The following is a 20501-nucleotide window of genomic DNA, read 5'->3' as shown; positions in this document are numbered from 1 at the left end:
GCTTGACCTCTAATGTACCAAAACCATCTTAGTTTGCTATAGACAGACAATATTTGATGAATATCGAAGATGCACCCGAACAGCAACAGTAAGACAGCACCTACCATAAAGGATATCAGATACCAGTTCCTCCCTTGATAAGCCAGACAAGCTTTTGTGCAGCTCTCCTGTACATGTAAAGTGATATACAGCCTGCAGCTATCAGAAATAAATAGCACATGCAGAAGCTTAACAAGAATTTCCACATGGGTTTCCTAGCCACATTCTTGTGTATTCACAACTGGGCAATTTTAATTTAGATACCAGTCTGTCAAATGGTTCTACATGTAATATTAGTTTTAAACATCCAAAGATCTAACAACTTCAATGTGGCAAATCACCTGCTTAAAGTTAATGCGTGCCAGCTACGTGCAGAGTGGGGCCATGAACATCTCATTCGTTAACACAGAGAGACAACCTGTCATAATCAAGGGGACAGAAAACACTTGTTGCCAGAGCACAGAGTGAAAAAAGCATCTTCAACAATCTGCTAGTGCTGATAGCCCTATTATCCTACCTCTGACAGCTGCTATTAATATTTAGTAGTACTAAAAAATGTACCAGGCATTACACGGAGAACAGTGAATGCTGCAGCCAGTGTCCAGAAGTTTTATCAATTCAAGTTACAACTCATACTACATACTGGCCCTTTGGCCAGTTTGGGTCAGCTGTCCTGGGTCTGTCCCCTCCCAGCTCCTGCTGCATCCCTAGCCTGCTCGCTAGCAGGACAGAGCGAGAAGCTGAAAAGTCCTTGGCTTGGTGTAAGCACTGCTCTACAACAATTAAAACATCAGCATGTTATCAGCGCTCTTCTCATTCTAATCCAAAACATAGCACCCTGCCAGCTACTAGGAGGAAAATTAACTCTGTCCTACCTGAAACCAGGACACGTCATTACAACAATAGGGTGAAAAAAAGGCTGCAGGTGGATACAATTTACAAAAGTAGACTTACTGGGCGGTCATTTATCAGGTTACTTTTGAAACTACATACATTAATCAATAGTTCTAAATGCTGCTAGATTATTTCCTCTCCAGAAGCAACAAAGCATGCCACTCTTGATCAATCAGACAGTGATGCTCAGTACATCCTCTACAATTCAGTCTTGCACACCTGAAAGAAACATGGAAATACAGCTTAAAGTGGTATCACTAATCTTTGAAGTTGCCTTTCTGTATAAGCAAGGCTCTGTTAACAGAAAATGGAGAGAAATAGACATCTCTACATACTCTAAATTATGAAAGTACTTTAGAATGGGAAGAGTCGCCCTTTGTGAATGTTCTTTTCTTACCATTATCTGTAGACTACTTAAACAACTAGCTTTGGCTAGACACCTAGATCTTAGCTCATGTTAAATAAAATCTCCACTTTTATTTTCAAACTTCAGATTTAAATTTGGGTATTACACTAATCAAGATACAGCTGGTCAGCACTAGCTAAAAAAAGGATAAATAGACTATGCTAGGAGGTAAGCCTTTCCACAAGCATGTGGAGAGCTCCAAAGAAAAGCAAATGAATCAACCTTGCTTTAACAGCCATAGCAGCATGGCAGAACTCCAGTTACAGACAATGATGGAAATTTAGGAATGCCAATGCAGTGTTGGTGATTGCCAATGAAAGAGACACATTTTTTACACTCCTACAAGTTCCAGGAAAAATAATTGATTAGGGAAGAAAAAAAAAAAAAGGAACAAAGAAATCTGGTGAATAATTACTAATTTGAACAGAACAAAAATATATTCACTAAACAACACAGTATCCTGAATACCATCAAGCCCCTCAGAAGATGTAATACCTAAAAGTCATTTTTCAGGTGTGCTGAAAAGAACAGAGCAATCTTTAAGACAAAAAGTTTATGTAATGGGGCATACACTGAAGAGGCATATTACACAAACAATCATTTCCTCTAACTTTTGGTCTTTCATTTTTCTTCTAAAACAGCTCAATTTTCCTTATGTTTTACAGTTTCAGGATACAAAATGGAATATAATGATTCAGATGATAATTGGTTAAGTCGCAGACTGCTAAATATTTGAGGATATGAAAATGGTTCTTTTCCATAAAGGATGATGGCCAATTTAAATACCGTATTTTTAGGTTCTGAAATACCATTCCGCATCCAGAGGAGGCCAACAAAGCTGGTAAAAGTGCTGGAAGACATGTCCTATGAGGAGAGGCTGAGGACACTTGGGTTGCCCAGTCTGGGGAAAAGGAGGCTGAGAGGTGACCTCGTGGCTCTCTGCAGCTTCCTGGGGAGGGGACACACAGAGAGAGGTGCCGGCTTCTGTTCCCCAGTAACTAATGTCAGTACACAAGGGAACAGCACAAAGCTGTGCCTGAGGAAGTTCAGACTCGACATTAGGAAAAATTTGTTTACTGTGAAGGAGGTCAACACCGGAACAGGCTTCCTAGTGAGGTGGTTGATGCCCCATGCCTGTCAGTGTTCAAGAGTCATTTGGATAATGCCCTCAGTAATAGGCTTTAACTTTTGGTTAGCCCTGAAGAGATCAGGCAGTTGGATTGGATGATCTTTGAAGGTCCCTTCCAACTGAACTATTCTATTCTATTAAAAATAGCTAATTGAAAAACAACAACTTATGCTATTCCATGCACTGATCTTGACCTTTTTATTATGTAGTTCAAGATCTGCTTGGACATTGTCAGAGCAAGATATGCTTGGTAAATCAACCCCTTGCAGATGGAATCTCTCTGGACTCTCACTGATTAGGCTAATAAGGATTCCACTGGATACTATTTATCAAGCCTTTCACAAAAGTGAGCTTGCCTGATACAATATGAAATACCGTATGTGGCGAATCAGTACAGTACTTTGCTCTAAAGTACTGTTCAGGAAATACAACTGAATAAGCAAGTCTATTTGTGAATTCAGCCCATCAATTTGGGAGGTTTCAAGAATCCTAGAATCCTAGAACGGCTTGGGTTGCAAGGGATCACCTAGTTTCAAACCCCTGCCATCGGCAGGGACGCCACCCATTAGATCAGGTTGCCCAGGGCCTTGTCCAACTTGGCCTTGAACTGTTGTGGGGTATCCACAACTTCTCTGGGCAAGAACACACCAGAAATATGTCTTCCCAAATGACTTACTGTTGAGCTATGTCAGTTTAGGAATCCAGTGCAGAATTTAAGAAGTGACATGTCACTATCAGCATAATATTGTCCTGTAAATGAGCTGAACTAAAATGTGTTATCTGCAGTAAAAATGACTCAAAGGAAAAAGCAAAAAGCACAGAATGGAAAAGATAACTCACTTCCAAGTATGACTTAATGAACAAAAATACTGAAAAAAATATCCTTTTTAAGCAGTCAAATTTAAGATGATGATTAAAAAAAAAACAAAAAAACTGGATTTCATTTCATGCTATTCCATATTGATGAATAATTCTCTGAGTTCCCTTTGTGGAAAAATGATAAAACTCTAATAAAATGATTCATAGTACTAAAATATTTTCCTTAGCAAACATCTTATACATTAGTAGGACTTCTACAGAGGAATATGTTTTTTCGGAAGATTTAATATTGTGAGATTATGGTAGGATGATCTGGATGCCTCAATGTATTTAATCATGTCATCCTGGAAGAAGTACTTTGTTCTTTCAAGAGGCAGACACACGTTTGAGGGCAGGCAATAGATCTTATATTCTGAAGCTGAAAAGATAGAGTCTGCACAGGCTCATGTTGTCTTGACAATGCACAGTAAAACAGCAATAAGTGTGCACCATTAACCCCACACCAAGCAATACATGGCTGGCATAAGCAGTGGAAGAGGTCCACTTACTTATTGACTTGAAGGAGGCACTGCAAGAGCAATAGAAAACCATGCATGTGGGGAGGTAATTGAAGAAAGAAAGAAAAGAATCCACTTTAATATTTTTACTGTAGCTGCTAGAGGTTCATTTACCAAGAAGAAAAAAAAAAAGGAAAAAAAGAAAAATCTCTTCCTGACCAGTATCAATACACCTGCAAACAACTACAGGAAAAGCCATCCTGCTGAGCAAATTGCATATAAGGCATAAAGTGCACAAACTTCAAAATAGGGTTTTTGAAGATCGGATTCTCAAACTACTCCATGAGAGTATTTTATATTAAAGCTCATGAAACAGATAGATTAAAAATACCAGTATAAATTATAATGTAATAATATTGGTCAGAGCTGCAAAGGCAGTATAATTGAACATATGAACAACTACATTTGATGTTTCAGTTTGGGTTACATCATCATAAAAAAATAAGAGGTATCAGAAAGCCCAGCATGTGATAAATGTTATTACATGACACCTGAGGCAAATCAGAAGGCTTAATCACTTCATCGGTGAGCCCACCTCCAAGCCACTGGGTGACGTGGAAAGGAAATCCAGACACCAGCCACTAGCCAAAGTGTTTCACTGAAGCCAGCTGCTGCACTCCCAGCCTGCTCTCACCCTTAAAGACACAGTATATGAAACAGGATTGACATGGCAGACAACCACCCAACTGCAGGAACATCAGGCAACCTGAAAAAGGCGGGGAGCAGTTTTCCCTGAATGCCTTTCTAGCAGAGCTCAAGACTGAGGATCTGTGCAAGGAGTTGCAGAAACTGTAGTGGAGTGCAGTTCTGGAGGTTGGCAACGCAGTATGAGCACAGCTTGTGTGCCAAGAATGAGAAGCAGGGTAGGGCAGGCAACACAGAGCTGGAGCTGGTGTAAGGTGGGAAAATATGGATTTGGTTGAAGAAGTAGAAATCTAGAATAAGGGGGTGGGAACTTACAGCAGGAATAGAGAAGATCCTATTTTGGATAGCTATAGAGAATCCAGGAGGAAGCTGGGGCTCTTGAACACTTTACAGCATGGCTTCAAGACCTAGAGATTTTGGCAACCCTTACTCTGTACTGACATTATACTTTTATACTGACATTATACTGACTTTAACATTATACTTTTCTCGCACTGTCACTAGGTCTTGCATTAAACTGTGCTCCTCCTGCCCACGCTGTTTCATATCCCACACCTCCTCTCAGCCTCACTACACTTAGAATATCTTTTGTATACAAACTAGGGAATATACTCTCAAGGGGCTTACTTACAGTAGCTTTCTGTAATATCAACTAAAATTCAAAAACAAGTATGCAAATTCAAACTGTGAAAGTCTGAAGGAATCAGAATCCACAGGTATCCCTGAGAAATTGCTCTCATTATCCTCAAAGGTGGCAGAGAACCCCACCCTAAAGGAGAACTACATATTTGGTTGACTTCACTTTTTGCAGTGCATGTGCAGCACATGAGCCCAAATTCAGTACACAGACCTATCATACAATTTAATTAATTTCAATGGGATTTAAGTGAATATTGTTCATTAGTCTGTCATCTGTGCTTCTGGAATTACCCAGGTGTACCATGTGGTAAAAATGAAGCCTCAAATGCTAATATGCTAAAATGAGTGTTGCTATTACAGCTTATTTCTATTAAAATCAGTGCAACTTCACAGTGGTGACCTTCCCATACAGTTAAGAGAAACACAAGCTAAACCCCCAGTGTTCAGGCTTACTTTCTGTCTGTGAGGGGAGTAATGATTAAAACCCTTTTGAAGATCACCATCAAAGTCTATTTTGCTATTGATTTATACTGAATGTTAATAATTAAACAGCTGGCATATTTCTCAGCTTCCTCTCATTGAGACCCAATAAAAGGTAATCTATTTATGTTCTACTTAAGATCTCTAGTGGTTCTTTACTACTTCAGTGTCCAGTAAATATTCACTAATCTTATTATGGGGCAAGATTAATTTTTCATTTGAATCAGTAGGAAGATGGCTTCTTTAGCTCCCAATAATAGCTGTTGGATCTGTAAAGTGGAAAGGAATCTGTCACTGCATGTAATGTGAAGAAACTAGCCAATCGCTTAACAAGTTTTCTTTAAACGGGAGTTGGACCTGATTCATGAAAAAAATGTGTATGTTCAGTGGGTGGTAACTTTAATGTAGTTCTTTTATGTACATAAGGGTTAGCCAGAGTGTCTGAATAAAAAAGGAAGCCAATCTGCTTTTATTCAGGCATAGCACCATGTGGGCTGGATGTGAAAAACAGAAATGGTATATTAAATGCAATTCAGAGAAGAGACTCATTTTCTTGTTAGTAGAAATTATGGCAATAGGAGCCCAGCTGAAATGTGTAACACAATGATATGAATCAGTGATGACTGCAAATGTGGGTCTTAGAACAAAGCTTTTTTTTTTTTTTTCCCCTATAGTCGAGGATTTTTCTATCATCCTCATGGAAAAGCTGTAAACACCTTTGATCTTCCACCTCCTCTCATGTTCCTCCTTCCTAATGTTGAAGAATCGTTAGGATCCTTATCATTCGAGGATGTGCAATAAATGTGACATTAAAAACAAACCATGTTTGATTTCAATGGTATGCTCCTTCTTCAGCCTGTACGTCCCAATTTATCCCCATTTTGGGGACAGAGCACCAGGGGACCAATTGCTGTACAAAATTCATGTACTTTTCCTAGATGAAATTTACATTTGTAACTCACTACACATCTCATAAAAGGAGCAGCTGTTTGAAACTGAAAATCAAACCACTAGTGTCTGCCAGATTTAAAAAAAAAAAAAAAAAAGCAATTTAAGTTACATTTAAAGTTCATGGGGGTTACTGCATTTTATTAGAAAGGGTCCAGTATGAAGCACCTTTGTTATTAAAAATCCATTGCTGCAAAGGAAAGAATCCTGTCACAAGAACAAGATTTCAGAACAGCTTCCTGATAATTTTGATAATTTTGTAATTGGATTTTTTTTTCTTTCAAAAAGTGACCTGTTGATCCTTTTTACTGGAGCAACAGTCCCAGCCATGAATTTTAAGGTCACAAACAGAAACCACTTGTGGGGAGACAGTGATGGATTGCAGCATACTCAGGCTAGTAATAATCCAAGAGTGATATTCAGCACCATAATTTCATCCGGCCACATTAAGATGGGATGTATCCTTGCTTTTCCAGTGGCTAGAAAAAGGCACCCAGGCGGTAGCTCAAACTAGATTCCCAGTTGTCAAACAGCTGAATAATCTAAATCAAACAGGGAAATGAATCTCATTTGCAATTACTAACAGCACTGAATTCATAGCTAAACATGCTCCACCACAGGCTTTTCAAGAGCCATATTTTCTGCTCACAATTTATTTACTTGGGGTCTCCAGCCTGCGCTGAAACTCATAATGTCCACAGCTGTCACCTGACATGATTGATTAACGTTAGCTTACACCTACCTGCATTGACAGCACCCCCATATTGTACAGAAGTGTAGTTGGGAAATTCAGGAGAGTTGTCAAAATGGTAAAACAGTGAAATTAATCCAGTAACCCTTGCGTAAAGCTCAATTTTGAGGAAAGTCTGAAGTTGTTAACCTTGATTTTATTTATCCAGTATTTGCATTAAGATATGTAGGTTCTTTTAACACCCTAAATTAGCAATTGAATGAAGACAAGCCATACAATTCCTACACAGGTACAATAAAAATGTAGCAAACTGAAGCAAAGCTACTACCAAGTTATAGAGTGTCTATATTGGACTGAAACTATTTCAAGTTTCTATGCTTCCTAAGCTTATTACTTCACAATAATTTTGCCTAGGGCCATTAAGCATGCCTTCTTCCCCGTAACAGGCTGATTTATCATGTCACACAGGGGTCTTAACAGGATTCACGACTCTACCGCCAATCACTGGAATTCTGGTAAGCAGAAATATAGGTGATAAATAATAACTATAACATGGGATTTGAGACCTATAAAGCAATACACAATATTTTACTTCCAAATCAGCAAATTCCTCTTCTCCATTTTCACATGCTGAAAACTATACTGTTAAAAGCTTTTGATCAAATCAGCTGTCACGGGTTATTTAAAAAACAAACAAACAAACAAACAACAAACCAAACCCAATAAACCAAACCAACCAAAACAACAATAACAACAACACAAACAAACACCAAAGAGGATGCTCTGGTTCATCAATAACCTTAGCAGCTCCCTTGAAAGAATCCTGTTGAAATACAGCATTTCTGGGAAGCAGGGTCATGGAAGAGGCAACTTTTCTCCTGACCCCCATAAATCTCTCCCTCCCCCAACATTTACGCAGGCCAGAGGCAATTATGGCTATTTACATGAAAAGCCAATGGTTACGCGTCATCTCTCAGTTTCTATGGCAGCACAGCTCCTGCAATACACACCTCCAGGCTTACCAGAATCCCTACATAATGTTAAGCTATTCCCTTAACAGTGAATTTCCTCCCAGAATGTGCCAGGCAATGTGAATTAATGCCAACCCCATCATTGGCAGAGGGAATTCTGAGGTACTGGGGTGAGGCTCTCTGAATGAATAGCAGTGGTCGCCCCTGCTGCCTCCTGGCCTCCCTCCTGCCTCATTCTGATGCCCTCACCAAGACCACAGAGGCTCTGCCAGGCAAGTGGCAGGAAGAGAAAATCATGCCAAAGAGCGCACTCTCCTTTTATGTCCTGCCATTTTCTCCTCCTCGGAGAGAACTGAAAAATCCATCACCCGGAAAATTAAGATGGAAAAGACTGAAATCACTTTTGCCTTCACTGTTGTTAAGCTTATGCAATAGAAACATTTCCTAGATAATGGGATTTGTCAGCATCAGTTGAAAAAAATGCCTACTGTGTGATAATATTAAGAAGCCAACTATCCCTATAAACAGGAAGTGGCTGACATTATTTTTTCAGTTAATTCAATGCCTGAAGCAAAGCTATATATTATTGTTAACTATACAGATAACTGGAGTGCTTATACCAAGTTTACTTAAATTTTACATTGCAATTAAAGTGTCTGCTTTACATATACACGTGTTTAATTTTCTCAATGCTGTCTTACCCCATTCCTTGGCAGAATTTTAAGATTTTTGTGTTATTACTGGAACACCCAATTGCAGCCAATAAAAGGGAATATACTCTCTAAGTGTATCAGAATGTATCCTGTATGTTAAATGTATTAATGGATTACTTCAGCTAAAAGTCCAATGGGAAGTCTATTTTTATAAGGTGAAGAAAACACACACACACAAAAAAAAGGATAAGAATAGTCCTCACCAAAATTTAAAATTTTCTTTATGCAAGTTAAGTATCCCATCATTATATGACAGTTTTCCTTTCTGATGCTGACAGAACCTTGGATTGGCAGGAAACTTGGAAGTTTTGATTAACAACCTACTGGAGCTCTTGGCAACGTGCCTGAGTGTTTCAGATTACTGCTGCTATAGAAACTCCCCTGGGTGACTGCACTGCTTTTCTTTTTCCTTGACTTTCTAAAATGTTGATCCTCGATGGTGTTTTTTATTTTTATTTTTTTGGTCCTTTTGCAGTTTGCTCCACTTAGTAGCAACTACTGCATTACTGCTTTACCCTTGCTTAGTGAAGAGCACCGCTACACAAACAGCTATCATTACAGATAACAGGCATCATAAAAGAGTTTGCCATATGCCTTGTCAGCTGTCCAAACTGATGACACAATTCTTTTACAGCAGTCTGTGTAGTTCTTAGGAGATATATACGTGTTGGGAAGTAGCAATTCATTAGCATTTCTTTAAGTGTAATACTAGTTAACATAATTTTAAAGACTGATTAAATATGAACTCAATATTAGCTTAATTTTAAATTACTATTTAAAAATTGTAATTCTGACTTATCCAAGAGAGAACATGTACTGGCTAGAAAATCACACAAAAATAATTTATTTACACAAGACATTCCCTTCTTTCAGTCCACTTTTTCAGTGCTTGCGCTTTCCCAGCTGTCTCAGGATAATACAAATGACAGTAACATGGGGAATGGGCTCTCTCCTTTTCCAGAATCACTGACAGACTTGAGTAGGAGCAGAAGGACCAAATGCACTTTCCATTGCTACCCAACTAAATGGAAAAAAATTACAAAATTTTGAAACGGTGTAGCGTGCAGTGCCATACTGCTGTCCTACCAGGGTGTCTCACATAGTTCATGCTAGCTACACCAAAAGGCTATCCTCACTACCAAAATGACTGTGTCTTCTGCACACATCCATCCTCACACTTACAGCTGCAACCATTGTTTCAAGAAGCCTTGGGTGTAGCAAGCATGGATACGTACACGGTGTCCAGCCCATGGGCACTCACCTCTAAAAGAAGAGGGCAGCTGCTGCTAGGCTAATTCCTGCAGTTCATTCCTAGTGCCCTGCCTGCCAGAGAGTGCTTGGAAAGGGAACGAGCTGCATGCTGGAGAAGCTGTTTCAGCAGAGACGGAGTATTTCTTGGCATCTTACTTGTGAACATATGGAGAAAGTCTGACCTGACCTGGCATAGCAGGGTTGCATGACCTCTATGTGAATAGATCAGTGGAAGATCCACCACCATCAGGATAGTTCATTCAGCTCACAACTTGCTCTGAGGGCTCCCAGGATAAAAGGGCTACCAGAAGACTACTGCAGGTGGAATTAACTGTCCTAAATTGAGTGTAGGTGAGGTGCTGGGCACCTTGCCCACAGTGCAAGGCCAACATGTAGAGCTGGCTGACATGTGGCAATAAACAAATCCTTTGAGATGGACAAGTCACATTGGTACAAGCAAATCTTTTCTTGGGAGACTTTTCATTAACTGGACAGCTGCCCAGCCTGTATGGGCTCAAAGCAGGTAAACAGCTGAGCAACTTCTGCTCTCAAGAAAGTCAATGAAAGCAGCCTCCAGAGGGTTGAGTAACATCTTGCAAATGGATTCATAGCAAGTGAATGACTTTAAAAATAAAGCTACATAAAATGCACTTTTTTGCACTTTTCTTTCAAAGCAATGCCATCAGAGATTGGATTACCTTGAGTCTCAGCTGTTTGGAAAACTGGTTACTTTTCATCTTGTCCTCCAGAATTTAAAATTAGCACATAAAAAGCAAGACTCTAGGATCACAGTTTTCAAAAGAGACTTCTAAATATTGCTGTAGCTTCTGATATCCATTTCATATCTGCTCAAACTTGCTGAGAGCCTGAAGCAGAAACTGAGACACAGATAAGTGTAAATCATCTCTACTATGTACAGACAGTATCCAAGCTAAACCCAAAACAGAAATTGATTTTGTTATCTACTTCACTGATCAAAGCTTACAAACTATATCATTAAGGTCCTTATCAGTTGCTAGAGTTATAACAAGACAGAAGATTTACTGTTATGATTGTAACTCTGGTAAACATACAAATAATCAAAACTTATCTTAAAATGAGAAACTACAGAATTGTTCTCAAGCAAGTTAAGACAAAAATAAGAGCCAGAATTGTTTCAGCAATAAAAATAAAATGAAATAAAGCAGAATTAGACAGCCATACAATTCTAACTAAGGAGATGCCTCCTATACTACGTAGTCCTGTTGGAAATCAATTTATCGCTTTCTTGTCCTTTCACTAGTACACACAGAACCATGTAAATTGGCAACAATCTGTGTCCAAGTGTCCGTCTCAAAGCAAGTCCAACTGAGTTCTGCCTACCTCCAAGGAGGCTTCCATAGCCTCTCTAGACATATGCTCCAGTCATTTTACCCTTGGTAGTTTTTTCCCCCTTCTTAGTCTTAATTTCCCATGTTTCACTTTGTTCTGGGGCTTCTGGTCCTTTCAGTACACACCTCTGAGAAGAATTTGAGAAGAATGCCCTTGACAGTTGAAGACAGCAATAAGACTTCCCATCAGCCATCTTTTTTATGTCGAACAAACCTGTTTTTCCCAGCCTCACCTTACACATTCTCATATATACTCCAGCTCCCCTAGTAGCCCTCTGCTGGACTTGGTCCAGCATATCTGTACTTTTCCTTTTCTGGGGAGCCCCAAACTGTTCATGGTTCTCCTAGCGTGGTCTCAAAAGTGCCAAATAAAGGGGAAGGACCTGCTGGCTACACTTGCTAACACTGACTGGGACAGGACTGCCTGTCTTTGTTGCAAGGGCATGCTGCTGACATGGACAAGTGATTGTCCATGAGTACCTTCAAAACCTACAAAGCTGCTTGCTAGCCAGCTGGCTTCCCAGTCTGTGCACAATGTTCTCTCTCCACAGATGCAGGACTCTGCATTTAATTCTGCAATAAAACAAGGGGTAGCATTTACAGTCTTTGAGTGGAATCTGGGCTACTTCAGCCTCTTCCATACCACTTAACTTTGAAGGAATAGCAGCATTACATATTGCCATCTATTCTTTTACAGTATGGGGTGTATGGGGAAAGGGGGGGTAATGACTGGATAAAACTAGGTACCTTTACTGCAATGAATAATAAAAAATTTAGAAGAAAGGTTCCAAACCTCAAATATATAATATAAAACAAAGCTATACAGTATAGTAAAACAGTATAAAGAAATATGCATTACTACTGAAATATCCCACTGTGTTGTATTTACAGCCTGAACATTTAAAAAGGCAGCCAATGTAACTCCTAGCATCAGTACTTTCCAGGAATAAAAGATTGAATTTTTAAAATGTTCAGGAAGAAAACATTGAAATTTATTTTCATGAAGGAAAAAGGAATAGCCATCAAGAGTGGATTCAGACAGCCATTGGAGCCTTGGAGCCTTTCTGCCTTCTCATTTCTAGTGCCCGAATAATATCACAGCTCAATTGTTCTGAAGCAGAAAAAAATGGGAAAATTCATCTCAGGATTGCTCACATTCCTTCCATTGCAGCTGAGGTGTATCATTTTCACAAATGGGAAGAAAATGTACAGTATCAGCACATCAGGATCTAAACATGCCATTATCCCACAGCATCCACAACACATCTGATGGTCAAGAAAAGAGGAATGACAAGTAAGAATCAGCTGCTGCACTACCATCTTTCATTACAAAGAATTGGTCCTTCCCAATGCTCAAATCAAACTATATATGTGAGACTAGAAGGTACTAAAGAAATGGGGAGAGATAACCTTATAGTGAATAATGGACTAGAAAGAGTAATAGTCCAATATTCAGAAGTTATATAGGAAATTCATGAGACAATTGACCACTAGATATTAACACCTCCAGAAGAGAACAGGAGATGGTGTCCTCCTGTTTCTCTTTCACATATCTCATTAACCATTTCAAATGCTGTGGCTTGGCAGTGGTGTCTCTGCTCCCCATTTCCAGAGACACTGTACATCACTGAAACACTGTATTTACACATACTGCTGATAGAATAACACCTCTCTGCTCCTCCTTGCAAGGGAACTGTGGCTACAGAATAGCAATTTACCTCTCCATTTTTCTCTTCCCTTTTTCCTTCTTTTCCTTCCACCCTCCAATCTGGTTATTTTTGGACTGCCAGTTGGGATTATTGCTCTTTTTCCCTGCTAAAATAAAAACAAACAACAGTTACACTTCAGATTCTGTGCTTAAGCACGAGATCTGTCTCCAGCATTAAACAGTCACATTTTCTTGCCTGAGGTGCAATGCAATCTCCTATGACACCAACTAAAACAAGCCTTGCAAGTGAGGGAAAATTCTGCTTCTGGATTCAGATGCACAGTTTTCTAACTGCACTGGTACCTACCTACCCATGCAGAGTGCTGCCCTGAGAACTCAGCAGGGGCTGACATTTGCCTAGTCTTAGAGTCTGAAAAATTAGTCTTTCTGAGGTGAACTACAACAGCTATTCAGAATACATACAGCCAAATTAGAATATCTGTATTCTGAAACAGCCTTTCCGTTTGATACATCTTCTTAATTTCAGACCACTTTTTACTGCATTTTGCTTTTTTTCCAAACTCCTTAAAGCTTACTACTTGTAAGTGCTAAATTTGTAAGGAACTTAGCACCTACAAAATACTATACGATGTAGTAGTGTGTCTCACCTCTAAATTTTAGTCTGAAGGATTGAAAATGTGACACTTTTGCAGGAGGCAAAGCAAAAGACGTCCCCCCTCCCCAGTCTCATATTGTCACACATGAAGGCCCAGATGAAATCAGTCTCAAGGTTTCTTAATGTAGGTAATATCAGACATCCCCCAAATTAAAGAGAGATATGAAAAAAGTGTTATTCAAATGCTCATTTCCCCTTCTTATTTTTTCTTCATCAAAGTGTTCTCAACTATAAAAGATTTCCAGTATGTTAAAAAAAACATCCATTTTATTTTGTAAAATTCAATATGGCAAACAGCTAACAGGAATTGAAAGGAGACGAGACTAAGTATTACAACGAAAATCATTGCTTTCCCACTCTGGAGAATAAGGCAATTTGTATATACATAATTTTTCCTACTTTTCCATATGCTGATTATAAAGGGATAAATGGGGTGGAGTTCTGAGCTGTCCAAGATACCAGCTTGGCTTTCCTTCTGCAAGGCAGAGCCACATTGAACTTCCAGAAATGATATGGGCAACTACCTGACAAAAATACTTTTTATTTTCAGGATGGTAGGTGATATGCAACCAACATACAATAGATTTTCAGCAGAGCAAGGCTCAAAGGTATTGTGGGAATGAGAACTGCTTAAGAAGATGGTGAAGACAAATGTCCTTACAATACTGGGAGAAAAAAAAGCTTTCAAACTCCATGAAGCAGAGTAATGACCACTTCATCTTTCTGAAAGGGATTCTGCTAATAAAGCACTTGACTCAGAAACTTAGGAAAGGCATCTTTCAAGATATAGCAGTCTAAATTTCATGCATAAAAATTATCCGGTCACAGCAGGGTCTCTACACAATCTGTTTGTGACTACTTTATAGATAGAACGTAACTACAACGCCACTGGCTCAAAGGAGACAAGTTTTAGACTGGCAGCTGCTAACCTGAAAAATATCTACAATGTTCATGGAAACAGTTATATTTCAAACCAACATAATATTTCAAACCTCATGTAAATGAATAACAGGATGTGATCTATATCGTTAGACTTAAAATTTCTCCTGGAAAATAAATGCCATTCTATGTACATAGCTGTTAATGAGCACTCAGTAAGGGGACTGATTACGAAGGAATTCTCACTATTTTAAAGACTTTAAGCACCACATTTAAAACAATAACCTTTAGGAATACATGTAACTCCTTTCCACAGGTGTTTTGTGGGCCCTGCCATGTACTATTACAGCCTTACCGTATGCATGCATAATTTTAGCAATTAGAGTTTGACACATAACTTTGCATAAATTAATGTTTGTAGATTCTGACATGTTTTAAAACCTTTTTGTTGCTCAATTTATTTATTCCTGGCATAAGATTACCAACCACTTCCCTGGTGACACTTCCTCCTCTCCTGTGATGGTGCTTACATTACAGTGAACTCTACAGCCATATTACACTGAAGAATTCAGTCCAACTATCTGGCTAAGTACCTGACACAGTATTCCAGTTTGATGTAAGTGTAAATGTCATCTCTGTGTTCTCCAGCTGTGCTTCCAGAGGGTCAGTTAAATAAAAGATCATACAGACTTTGTCATACTGGAAGTTTATGAAAACTTTTTAACTGCATTTGAACTAACATAAGATCTTTCATTTGTAGGTTTATAAGACTGGTATCCTGATTTGGATATCTTCAGCATATCTGAAGCTCAGCAAAGGTGATTCCTTTCAACTTAACTGCTGCTATCAGAAAATGAACGTAATATTTATAACCAGAACTGAAGGTGTGCCTGTATCACACAATGAGCCAGTTATCTGCAATCTGAGTCTGAAGTCCACATGACACCACGCAGGTCCACTGCACATGCAATGGTTGAAGTCTCTGGAAGCAGCATGGTTGTCCTGGTAGGACTTCTTTGCTCAGGTACCTTGTTGCACAGAAGAAGTTATGTCTCACCAGTTCCTTCCCTTCATGATGGTGCAACCATCTGCTCCATCACTGTTTATAACTCTATTACACAAAGTTTCATCGGTTAGCCTCTTGTTCTTCTCCCACTTTCTTAGGGCTAATAATGTATTGTTTATTTTATTACATTATTTTGTCAATAATAGAGTGATAGGAAAGGGAGTAATGGTTTTAAAATAAAAAAGTGTAGATTTAGATTAGATATAAGAAAGAAATTCTTCAAAGGGTGTTGAGGCACTGGCGCAGGCTGCCCAGAGAAGCTGTGGATGCCCCATCCCTGGAGGTGTTCAAGGCCAGGTTGGATGGGGTTTAGAGCAACCTGGTATAGTGGGAGGTGTCCCTGCCTATGGCAGGGGGCCTGGAATTAGGTGATCTTTAAGTCCCTTCCAACCCAAACCATTATGTGATTCTATGATTCTAGGATTGTAAAGAGCAAAAAGGCAATGTATATATCCATCGCTGTTATATTGCAATTAAGTGCCCAAATTTAGGAATTGGAAAAAAATCAAAAGCAAATATGAAGCTTATTAAGTCTAATAAATAATTAAAACTCCCCAAAATAACTTCAGAGAGGTTAGTAAGTCAAGCTCTGAAAAGGTATGGGATACCATCCCGCTGCTTCTGTAAGCTTACTGTGCCCTCTGTTGATCATTACAATATTCTTTACAACTATGTGGGGACACATTCTTTCCTAAGGACGTGTCCTTTTCAGGACAGTTTGCAGCTAGCTAGCCAACAAAACACAGCTGCACAGGTAAAGACCTTGTGGTTATAGTGCCCTTTCCTTACTTGATGCTGAGCTTGGAAGAAATGCACAGTGAATATTGCAACAGCTTACAGAAAGAAAATGACTGTTAAAACATCTCAATACTTCCCTGAAAACCTGCATTCTTTCTCTTTAACTACAGAATTGCTACATGATACCAAAGTAGAGCAAAGAAAATCAACCAGCCTTTCTCATATAAAGGATGCCCTGGACAAGACTTTTAGTGTAATTTGTCAAGTGCTCAGAACTCGGTACACCATGGAATTAGTGGACGTAGTACTTTGACTACACAATGCTGAATGATTTGGAATAAAATGGACCTATAAATTCATTTACACATGCACTCCAATATTATTACAGATATAGAAATACTAGTGGAATATAATTTTTATGCCTCAGATCCATAGGCATAAATATGATGTTTGCTTATCTGCATTGAAATGGCCATAACTGATACTGCATTTTTTTTTTTTCCCACTAAAAGTATTCTGGAAGGAAGAGAGGGATCTGAACATCTTTCCAAGGTGTATTCTCACACTTGCTGAGTTTATCTGAGGAAGTAAAGAAGGTGAGAATTTTACTCCCTGATACTACACAGTTGGACACACAATTTGTTCTGAGAGTGTTTGAAAATGTTAAAGATTGAAGCATATCACTTTCTAAAAGTATTTATAGAATTTCAATTGTTACATAACAGTTTCGGCCAGTTTTTCCAAAAGCTCAAAGTAGCAACACCAAACTTTGTTTTAATTTCTGTCACGTTCTTTCATATAGCCCAATTTGTTCAAGCTTAACTACTGCTACTTATGCTACACTTCTTATTCACCCTCCTATCAGAAACTCTGCTGGTTGTAGTCCTGAGACACAAACAGTGTTGACTGATATGTGACAGATAAGTCCATCAATACATTATTAAAAAAAATAATAAAAAAGCCTTAAAACCTTCACTGCTGTTGTTAAACATCTGACTGGTGGAAGGGTAGAACAGACTAATATTATGCTCATGTTGACATTTTGCATTTTGTGCAAATCCTAAGTTGACTGTATACAAATAATTTTTTTTTATGCTGTTGAAAATGTATTTATTTGCTCTCATCCAGAGCCACCACTCCCTTTTGGATGCCTTTGCATGCAAAATGTCTTTCTACTGATCTCTTGCATACATGTCTTGCCACTTGGTAGACTGTTTCTGTACTTCAAGGCTTAGTGTTTTGCTACATCTTCCATAGTTTCCAGTTGTGAACTGTACATTTATGCTATAGGGTGTATTTCCTCCAGCTGCTTTTACATGAACATCTCTTTTGTCTTTCTTGTGTCAGTATTCTCTGAGACTGTCTTCTGTCTAATGCTGTCATCCTGAAGACATTTATTTGCAGTTACTTGAATGCCCAAATTTGCTATAGTTTCTGCTGAGTCCAATTTACTCTGTGCAGATTATAAAAAGGTGCTTCTTTTGTCAACGTGCTTTTCTGTCTCCTGTCAGTTTTTAAGAGTTGGATGTCAATTCATATCTTTTCAAATATTAACAAACACAAACACATTTTTTCTTTCTCCCTATAATTCTCTTTCAGACATAATATTCTTTTTGCCTATAAAAGTGCATTAAAATGTTTTCCTCACTTTGCTAAGAAGACATCTTTCATACTGTAGTCAGTGAGTTCCTTCCTCTAGAAATTCCTTGTTTTGTCTTTCTCATGACTGCAACACCAGAAACCCTACTGCCACCCCAAACCAAACAAATAAAAACAAACAAGATGATGGAAACACTTCCGCTATCTCAAAAACCTTGTACTCTGCTGCTGTACATGCAAGGATAAAAAGTTTCTTTCAAAAATAATAAAAAAGCCAATTTTAGAAAAGACTTACTTTTCCTCAAGCAACAGTTTATTGAACTAGACCCGTCAAAGACTGAAGTGACAATAATGCACGCAGTAACTACATTCACACAGTACAGTTGTGCATTTATTCAAAAGGACTTTGAAATGAGAGAGCAGAGATCTGGACATATAAATTGCCTGATAAAAAGCACAGGAGTAAAGTATCCACTTTTAGAATTACATATTCCAGATCAAAAGTTGCATAGGATTTAGAATATATGTCATACTACTATGGAGGCAAAACCACAATTCTTTCTGCATCTGACTACCTTCACAGTGAAATTTAGTTCAGCCATGTACTTTTTACGAACTAATAACTAACTTCAAAATTTTCAAGTTTTTTCACATTTTATATTTAAATAGGAATTTGTACACAAACAATGGCTACATTACTGATGCAGCATTAACAGCCCCATGCAGATACCAACAGATCAGAACTATTTGTGCAATTTCCTCCCAGTACCAAGAGGTTTAAGGACAAACTGACCCTAATTCCATCTAAATAACGCTAAACACATATTAAAACAAACAAACAAACAAACAAACAAAAAACAAACACAACTTAATTTGGAACCCTGAAGAGCTTACAAAATCACGGCTATAACTTTCACAGTGAAAATGAATGCATTATTCCCAAGTCCACAGCTGATAGCTTAGTTTTGAGAAGTATATAACAGTCTTCAAGAAAACCATCTCCACATTACGTTAGCAGTTTGATCAATATGTATTCCAAACTACATTATGTCACTTTAACCTAGAGAAAAATACCAGCCCTTTGGACACAGAATCTGAGCACACTGCTGTCCTAATACTGTGAGTAATGCTGTGAGCTACACCCTGCCTAGCCTTCCTAATCTCTGGGCTTTCTAATTTATAGCAGAGATGGATAGGCTATCAGTAGGGAATTATGAGGATTACTAGCTGTTTATCTCTCCTTTGCAGAGACACTTTCCTGCTTATGGAATTACCATAAACCCTCCAAACCCTCCAGCTACAGTGCTACTACTGTACTTACCCAGAAGTCTAGCTACCCTATTGGGTGCGAAACGTTTTGGTAGCCAAATTATTAGTAAATATTGGAGTCGATGGAGGTTTTTTTTTTTTTTTCTTTTTGTAAATGATTTGAACACACTGTCAAGATCTGTCATGTAACTTCAGTGGTAATTTGTCTGCAGGTTATCTTTCATTCCTTTGAAATACAGTGCTGTGATCTTGTCTACACTAATTAGAGTTTAGCATTAAGGCTTGGAGGTTGCCCTCAAGCATCACCACAGGTTAAACCATTAAACACGTATGCCAAGTCATTTCTGTATTAGCAGCACGTTACATAACCCATTGCAAAATATTTAATTTTTACAGTCACCAAGAATGTTACTAACTTTCCTACAATCTGAAAATTAAGGGTTTCCCCAGTGCTTTGATAAAACGTCTTTATGCTATCGGGCAGAAGTTTTGCTGGTAGGTGAAACTAATAAAAGATTTTGAAGGAGAATAGATACATTATTTTTCTTTATTTTCCTCAAGAAGGAAAAAAGAAAGGGATATAGTTACATTTGTTATTTCACTGACTTTTAAAATCTGAATCTTTATAAAACAACTTTGCTTATTTCAAAAGAAGTTTAAGAATGAGAACCATCTATAAGACAAATGTTAGTCCTTGTATAGAATACTTTTAATATTTACTAGTGGCTTCCAACCACACCTTTTAAACATGGACTGCATTTATAGTCAGAGTACTCAGTCAGGGCATCTCTATAACCAAAGTTTAATTGAGTGACCATTTCAGCACTAATATTCAGCTAATTTGTAACTACTTAACATTGCTTAGATACAAATTTTAACCTAACCTTGTACATAAGGGGTTCTTGCTGAACTCCTCAACATCTGCCATTGAGATAAAACCCTGTCCTTACTACTTTACCAGCCTGGTAAGTCGGAGACATTAAGAACAGTTAATTTAAACATTGCTGAGTCTCTAAGTCTATGCATCAGAATAGGTGCATGAATATTTTTAAACATAATAAAAAGATGTACAAC

At 38.3% G+C, this 20501-nt stretch overlaps 1 protein-coding gene across 4 annotated transcripts in view; it reads right to left on the bottom strand.

The window, feature by feature from the left end:
• DLGAP1 (DLG associated protein 1) overlaps nt 1–20501 on the bottom strand; it is a 415298-nt gene that overhangs the window by 293126 nt on the left and 101671 nt on the right. Inside the window, exon 2 of one of the 4 annotated variants that reach the window (XM_040550113.1) lies at nt 13271–13367. The exons of the other annotated variants lie outside the window; for them this stretch is intronic. The gene's annotated coding sequence lies outside the window, so the exon portion shown is untranslated. The remainder of the gene's footprint in view (nt 1–13270; nt 13368–20501) is intronic. 4 annotated transcript variants of the gene reach the window in all.

This window comes from Cygnus olor, chromosome 2 (assembly GCF_009769625.2).
Source record: "Cygnus olor isolate bCygOlo1 chromosome 2, bCygOlo1.pri.v2, whole genome shotgun sequence".
Taxonomy (NCBI): domain Eukaryota; kingdom Metazoa; phylum Chordata; class Aves; order Anseriformes; family Anatidae; genus Cygnus; species Cygnus olor.
This window is presented reverse-complemented; position numbering and strand designations above follow the sequence as displayed.